Source organism: Durio zibethinus, chromosome 16 (assembly GCF_047325235.1).
Source record: "Durio zibethinus cultivar Kanyao isolate XHJ-2024 chromosome 16, ASM4732523v1, whole genome shotgun sequence".
NCBI classification, from domain to species: domain Eukaryota; kingdom Viridiplantae; phylum Streptophyta; class Magnoliopsida; order Malvales; family Malvaceae; genus Durio; species Durio zibethinus.
In genome coordinates this window covers 2,144,974-2,152,812 of record NC_143177.1, presented here as the reverse complement: position 1 = coordinate 2,152,812, position 7,839 = coordinate 2,144,974, and the positions used below count along the sequence as shown (strand labels likewise).

At 30.7% G+C, this 7,839-nt stretch overlaps 1 pseudogene across 1 annotated transcript; it reads left to right on the top strand.

The window, feature by feature from the left end:
* The first annotated feature begins 282 nt into the window (after positions 1-282).
* Positions 283-3,801, top strand: LOC111291960 (1-aminocyclopropane-1-carboxylate oxidase homolog 1-like; annotated as a pseudogene). The gene is made up of 3 exons (XR_016328555.1): positions 283-861; positions 1,125-1,446; positions 1,520-3,801. The product of XR_016328555.1 is annotated as a 1-aminocyclopropane-1-carboxylate oxidase homolog 1-like (transcript).
* Positions 3,802-7,839: the final 4,038 nt, after the last annotated feature.

Here is a 7,839-nt window from a genome sequence, read left to right as displayed (position 1 = left end):
TGTTGTTAAAAGATAACGTCTAATAAATTTAAAATTTAAATATCAATACTATAATTCTTTATTTTATCTTAAGCTCTTGTTTTGAAAAGCATAATGTGGGTACTACTAAAAGTGGAATGTGAAGTAGAATAGGTTAGGACTTTGGAGCAATTCTACTATCATACGCAACGTGTGAAACTTTTTTGAAAAGCAACATGTGCAACATGTTTAAGTCACTCTAATTCATAAGTCATTTGTCTTTTTTTAAATCCATTTTGAAGTCAAACTTATGTTCAAGGAAAATAGTATTTCAATACTCACAGAAAGTCTTTGAAAAACTCCATCAGGCCCCGGAGGAAATGGCATCTGAAACCTCAGTGGATTATGACAGAACTAAAAAGTTGAAGGAATTTGATGACACAAAAGCTGGTGTTAAAGGACTTGTAGATGCTGGCATAGTTAGCATCCCCAAGATGTTCATACGACCAGCTGAGGAGCTTGCTGTTGAGGAACTGAATTCCTGCCAGACAAACATTAAAGTTCCGATCATAGATCTAAGCAACATCCAAGACGATAGCCGGCGTAAGGAGATTGTAGATGAAGTTACGATTGCATCAGCAGAGTGGGGGTTTTCCAAGTAATTAATCATGGTATCCCTTTAAGTTTGTTGGATGAGATGATTGATGGGGTACGTACGTTCAATGAGCAGGATTTGGAGTTGAAGAAAGAATTCTATACCCGTGAGGCCACAAAGAAAGTGAGATTCAACTCCAACTTTGATCTATATACATCACTAACTGCTGATTGGAGAGACACTCTGACCCTTTCTTTCCTTGATTCTGACCATGACCCTGACCCCGAAGAAATGCCAGCAGTTTGCAGGTAACAATGCACTAATCTAGTTTCTTAGTTTTTTATCTGCTTGTCAGTCAAATCTTTTTGTTATCATGGTAATATATATATATATATATATATATATATATATATATAGGAGCATATATCAGTACATAAATTTTCCAGTATCTCTCAAATCAAGGCTACAGTTATGCTGGTCAAGTATTATTGAAATTGGTATATCCAATCCATCTCATTTGTTCTGGGGCATCTACATATATGTTTCTGGTTCTGGTCGTTTAAATTTGCAGAGAATCAACATTAGAGCATACTAAGTATATCAGAAGGTTAGGTGAAACTTTGTTTCAGTTGCTATCAGAGGCTCTTGGTCTTCAAGAAGACTACCTCAGCTCAATCTGATGTGCTAAAGGGTGTAGCATTGTGTGCCACTACTATCCAGTTTGCCCCCAACCGGAACTGACTTTGGGAGTAAGGGAGCATGCAGATCCAGGGATATTGACTCTGCTTCTGCAGAACGAAATCAGCGGCCTCCAAGTCCTTCATGGGGGACAATGGTTTGATGTTCAACCCACTCGAGGAGGCTTGGTCGTGAATATCGGAGATCTTCTTCAGGTTTGCTTCAGATACATCTACTTTCATGAACTTTCCTTTCCGAATAGCGAATAACTTTTATGCTGAATGTTAGATTATATCAAATGACAAGCTGAAGAATGTCAAGCATAGAGTAACTGCCAATCATGGTGGACATAGAATTTCTGTGCCATGCTTTTTCTCAGGACATGCTAGTTTACTTGACAAGCCGTTCGGCCCAATCAAAGAGTTGATATCAGAGGCAAATCCTCCTCGATACAAAGAAGTCCGGCTAAGGGAATATATTGCCAGATTTTTATCTAGCTCACTTGATCAGAAGCCTCCTATAGATAACTACAAGCTATAAATATAGATTCCCAAAAGCTATGAAGCTAACTATCAAAGCGATGCAATGATATTTCCAATGGCCATTCCGATCCAGAAGAGGGTTAAGCATTTCAGCTTTTGTACTTTGCTAGCTTCCATTAGTTTGTGTTGGTCATGTCTACATTACTTCGTTCTGTGACACCCCTTATATTTGCCCAATAAAATGCGAAGAACTGAAGAAAACTTCCATCCACCCACCCCACCTGGACTTTGGGAAACTTCAGCTCTAATTTACTCTTCAACTATACAACTGAAAAAAAGCCTCTTAGAAAATTACAAAAGGAACTAATTACTTTACAATCCAATTATAGTTCAAAAGCTGACGGAAAAGTGTGAAATGTGGATGGTTCTTCCATGTACAAGGCTCATAATATATGCTTGCATGAATTTATAGTGGAGTCTATGACTAATGATTAGTAGTAACAATTTGAGGGGGGGTTTATCACAATACCATGAATTACTCCTCTTTGACCTAAAGAGTTCCTGTTGGTATCTGTGAGAAAAGCCATTGGTTGAGAACTAGGAGGTAGTGGAATCTCATAAGGGTGGCCTGAAATGCAGAGTGTGCCAGAATCATCTTGCTTCCAATAGATTTCAACCATGAAACCTCTATGATTCTTGGCTGACTCTGTTCTCGGTATTCCCGCAAACATTGCACCTACTGGTATCGGCAATTATAATTTTTTAGCTCAAAACATCTATGATCAAATGATTGCACTAACTTGAAGGGAACCTCCAGATATTACTGTCAGAGTGACAAGTCTTCTTTCAGCTCTAGCATTTTCTAGCTCTGCCTGCCTAGCAATATCCAAGAAAACTTCTTCAAGGTTAGTAAGGCCAAGTTGAATATCTGCTATACCAAACAAATTTGAGGAGAAAGTTTATTCCATAACGGGTTAATTCTGCATGTCAAGAGCTTTTCTCTATCATGAGAATGACAAAAGACAGGAAAGCTTTATTCTCCTCCTGTGGTACTACATCTAGAGACAAGCCACATGAGAAACCAACTCTTTGAAATTTGAGAAATCTTTAACCAGGTGAAACTATCCAACAGACATTTTTAAAGAACTGGTTCAAACCCTCATGGTGGTAACTTGCAGCAACAACATCTCCATTTGGAGGACCCATTCCATTTTTGCTTCCAAGGAAGCTAATGTTGGCAAAATCGTGACTTCAACCTGATTGAGGTTCCAATGCAGCGGAGCCTACCCTTTGCCACGATTGCTATGTGGTCACTTATAAACATCAGATTCTTCCATAGAGTGTGTTGTTCAGATAATGACACGGCCTTTCTTTGCCTCCTCTATTATGTCCCGTGCATGCCTTCTTGTCAGTGGACCCATACCAGAAGTCTGCAGTTAACAAAAAAGATTAATATACAGTTCTATAAGAAACCGAGGCACTTAGATAAACATATTTAGCACATTAACATGATGAAAGAGATTCTTAGGCATCCAGAATGACTAAATTTGGATCATCTATAATGGATACTGAACACTGAGCGGGTGCCTCATTCCTCTACTGCAACTCTCAGCTCTTACTTGCGAAGCCTCAATTAGTCTGAGATCAGCCAATTAGACTTCTGAACCACCTGGTATTTGAGCTAAATAATACTTACAGGTAAGAAAGTTCAGTGTCTTTTTGACTAATTATTTTACGAAGAATGCAGCTAACCATCTATATGCTACAGCATGACAACCATTGAATATTAGGTCAATAAAAACGTTCGTTCACAGATAAACATCTAAACGTAACCAAATGCATTTGGATTTACATCATCCAAGTAGATAGCTAAAATAATTCCCAGGAAAAAATTAGCCACCAGCCATTTGTAGATGTGATTCTGCCAAGACCATAAGAAATAAAAAAATTACAGAAACGATGAAATAATTGAACAATTCAGAGAAAATAAAAATGAAACGAGATGATTCAGCATTGTGAAGGAACTCCTAGATTCTAACCTCAAATATGAATATTCAAGTTTCTAGGGGCGGCCTTATAGAAGGATTAGTTTATCTTTACTGGCGTTGGGTTGGGTTTAAAGCTTGGAGATTACAGGAACTTTTGTCTGATCCAGGAACATTGATCTTTTGTCTAATTCTGGGATCAAAGTGAATTCGGGACTTTGTTTTTGTTTTTATTTCTCATTGGATGATTACATCTGTCCTGAGTTATAATTTTTATAACTTTAGAAATGGATTATAGAATTAGAACTAAATTTTGGAAATAGCAAAAACAACAATGAAATGAAATCTTAAAAAAAAAATTGTTTTTTATCATAATTAAGAAAAAAAACTACTGCATTAAATTGTGCCATTTATAAGTACAATTAAAATTGTTGCTAATTAAGAATTGGTGATCAGATCATATGTCATTTAAAAATGATTGGAGAGTAATTTATGAAAAAATATTTCCGATAGTTTACACCCATCTCTTTACACACAAATACGAAAATCACTTAATGAAATCCTAGAAACTTCTAACTCTCTTAAGAAAGCTGAAGCCGCTCCATTAAGCCCTCATTTTCTTCCAAGACCATAAAAAAAGAAAAAAAAGAAACACCAAATACTCTCTGAGCTTCAACTGCAGAATAGCCGTTGAATACGAATGAATGACGCAACTTTCCACAAACCTGATAAAATCTTAGAATTCTTTAAAGTTATCGCTCCATTTTCTTTCTCTCAAAATTTTAAACTCTTTAAAAAATATATATGAATGCATGTTTAAATTCAAATGTCTAATGTGATATTTGGATCATATTATTGGCAAGTCTTATATTTTTGTCCAGTCATTTCCTTGGGTCTTTCTCTTAACACATTTTTTGAAAGAGGAATATAAATCGTGGGTTTTTTTTCTTAGCACATTTTTTGAAAGAGGAAAATAAATCGACATCTCTGATGTAACGTTAAAACTCTTATTAGTCTTTATCTTTTAAATATCACCCTATAAAGAAGCTACCCTAGTTGCATTTCATTTGAAACAAAAGAGGCAAACAATACTGATTCATCGAACTTAGCATCTGTTGAACACCTATTTTCTTTGTCGCTATTGCATTTGCAAAATTAAAGGTATTTCACATTTGTAAGGATTTGATGTGATTTTCAAGTATTTATAAATGAATGAAGACGCGTGCAAGAAACGTTTAGAAATAAATAAACATGCATGTCTGACTTTATATATGAAACGTTAAACACTTGAAATTATTTTTTACAGTCACATAACAAAATTGAACCAAACTTTTAACGTCCATCAAGAATGTTTGTTAGCAGTTACATGCCAGATATTGAGAGTCTAAGGACTACCTACCTTAGAGGTTTGGTTGTTTTTATGACACAACTACTACTTTACTAACAACTGTAAACATACAGAGGAAAAGAGGTAACACCTTATTTTCCAATATTAAAATCTATTATGACCTCAAACAAACAATTAAAGTTGCATTTTTTTTCTCCACAGAGAATCAAGCAATCAAACCAGTAGTAACAACTTCTTGAAGTTGTTGAAATCGAAGATTCAAGTTCAGATTTAAACAATAAACTTTCCCGCTTTCAACACACAATAAGTGCAACCAATGTCCGAGACAATGTTAGTCATCGGAGATAATATTGATCAATGAGATATTATGAAATAATTTTGTATTTTATATAATTCGTATTTGGATATATAAAAATATATCATTAATTGGATTAAAGATGTAAATTTTATTTTATAGATTATTTTATTAAAAAATTTTAGAATGGTTACAAAAGAAAAATTTTGTATTATTTTTAAATTTTACTTCAAAATAATATGATCGCGTTATGTATTAATCTCAGGACATAACATATTCTTACAACATTTTCTAAATGCTTCCTTCCAACTAGTTAAATGGATCTTACTCTTTCGATACAAAAACAATAAACAAAATTCTTTATTTGAAACACTCATACCAACATTTATTCACTACAGTCATTCTAGTAAAACCAAATCTTTATCAGTTGACTGGTGTCATTTCGCTTTTGATAATCACCTCAGTCTTGGAAGGGCATTATAATAATTTTGGTAAATTATTATAAGAGGGTATTTTCGTAATTATGATTATAAGGATATCAAAGTAATTTTGATCTAGTATTATTATAAGGGTATTTTAATAATTATGTCAGAAGGGGTATTATAATAAATTTAATTCATTATAGAAAAAAGGTTACCACAAACAATTTAAATATTTGTAATTCAATTATCTAATAATAAAAAAATATATTATGATCATTTCTTAAAAAAATTAAGTTCACAAGTGATATTAGCAGTGATTAGTTTTAATTGAAAATTTTATATTATAAATTAAAAAACTAAATTATGATACGAAGCCATCACATTCAGTAATATAATTTTCTTAAAATATATCAAATTAAAAAAATCATATATTTTTAATATTAATATTAAATTATTCATATTTTAAAAGTTAAAATATAAAAAGACTATTAAATATTAAAAAATTTTAATAGGAAAAAAATTTTAAAAAAACCATAAAATGACTTAACATGTTGTATATCATTGATATAAAATGAGTCTCACAAAAAAATTTTAATAAAAAATTATTTATCAATTATGTTAAAAATAAAAAAGAAAAAGTTTAAAAAATAAACATATTGTATACCTTTGATAGCAAATGAGTTTTAAAATAAAATTAAAACAAAAATATAAATTTTATTTTAAAAAATTAAAATAAAAAAAGAGGAAGTAAAAAAATTTTGGTATAACTGAGTCCAACAAAATTTTTTTAAAAAAATATATATTTCTTAAAATATTAAATATAATAAAAAAATTTTAAAAATAGGTGAAGAAAAAAATCAAAAGATAAATTTAAAAAATATGCCCTATATTTTTTAAAAACTTTTTAAAAAATGTGGATTTCAATAATTCTAAAACAAAAAAATTGGCTGAAAAAAAATCGGTTCCACACCTTTAAAAACATAAAAGCATGTGGGCTCCACACCAATTTTAAAAAATTGAAAAAAAAACTGGCCCACCATAAGAAAATATTAAAAAACAAAAAAAGCAAGAGGGGAAACTGACACTGAGAATACTTAGTAAAAGCATAACTGTAGCATTTAGAACTAGAAAAACTAACTAACCACGCCCAAGTTACAAATTTTTTATTTTGACGAAATATAAATTAATTAATTTTTTATTTATTAATAAAAAATAAATATTTTTTAGTATTTTGTTGCTGTTTTTAGAATTATAGTAAAAGAGATATTATATGAAGCAATCAAAAAAATAATTTTTATAGTCATGGTTATAATAAAAAAATAATTAAAATGTATTTTAATAATTTAAATCGATTATAATATGAAAAAATATTTTTATAATTATGATAAGATGGTATTTTCATAATTATGATTAGAAAGTATTGAAGTAATTTTGACAAATCATAATATGAAAATTATTTTTGTAATTATGATAGAAGGATATTTTCATAAATGACATTAGAGTAACATTGGCTAATTATGGTAAGAAGGGTATTTCCATAATTATGTTAAGAGGGTTTAAGATTTTGAGTTTACGGTTTATTTAATTATGCTTATAAAGTATTATAGTAATTTTTACCAATTATAATATGAGAGTATATTTTCATAATTATAAGTGGAGAAACATTATATGAAGTAATAAAAAATAAGTTTTTTGTAATTATGATTAAAGACTAATATAATTATTTTAGTTAATTATAATATGAGTAGTATTTTTTGTAATTTTGGTGAGAAGGCATTTTTTTAATTATAATTAAAAGGTATTATGTAATTTTGATAAATTATAATATAAGATATATTTTCATAAATATGATACGAGGAACATTATAGTCATTTTAACAAGTGATGATAAGAGGATATTTTCATAATTATAGTTGTAGAGGCATCTATAATACCTTAGCCCAAATGATGGGCTAAACTACTACTAAAGCCATTAAATTAATTAAAAGGTTAATTATTAAAGATAAAGTGGCTGAAGTGTTTTACTAGAGAAAAATCTAGTTATTGTGAAACAGAAAAGCAAATGAGAGTTCTTTTT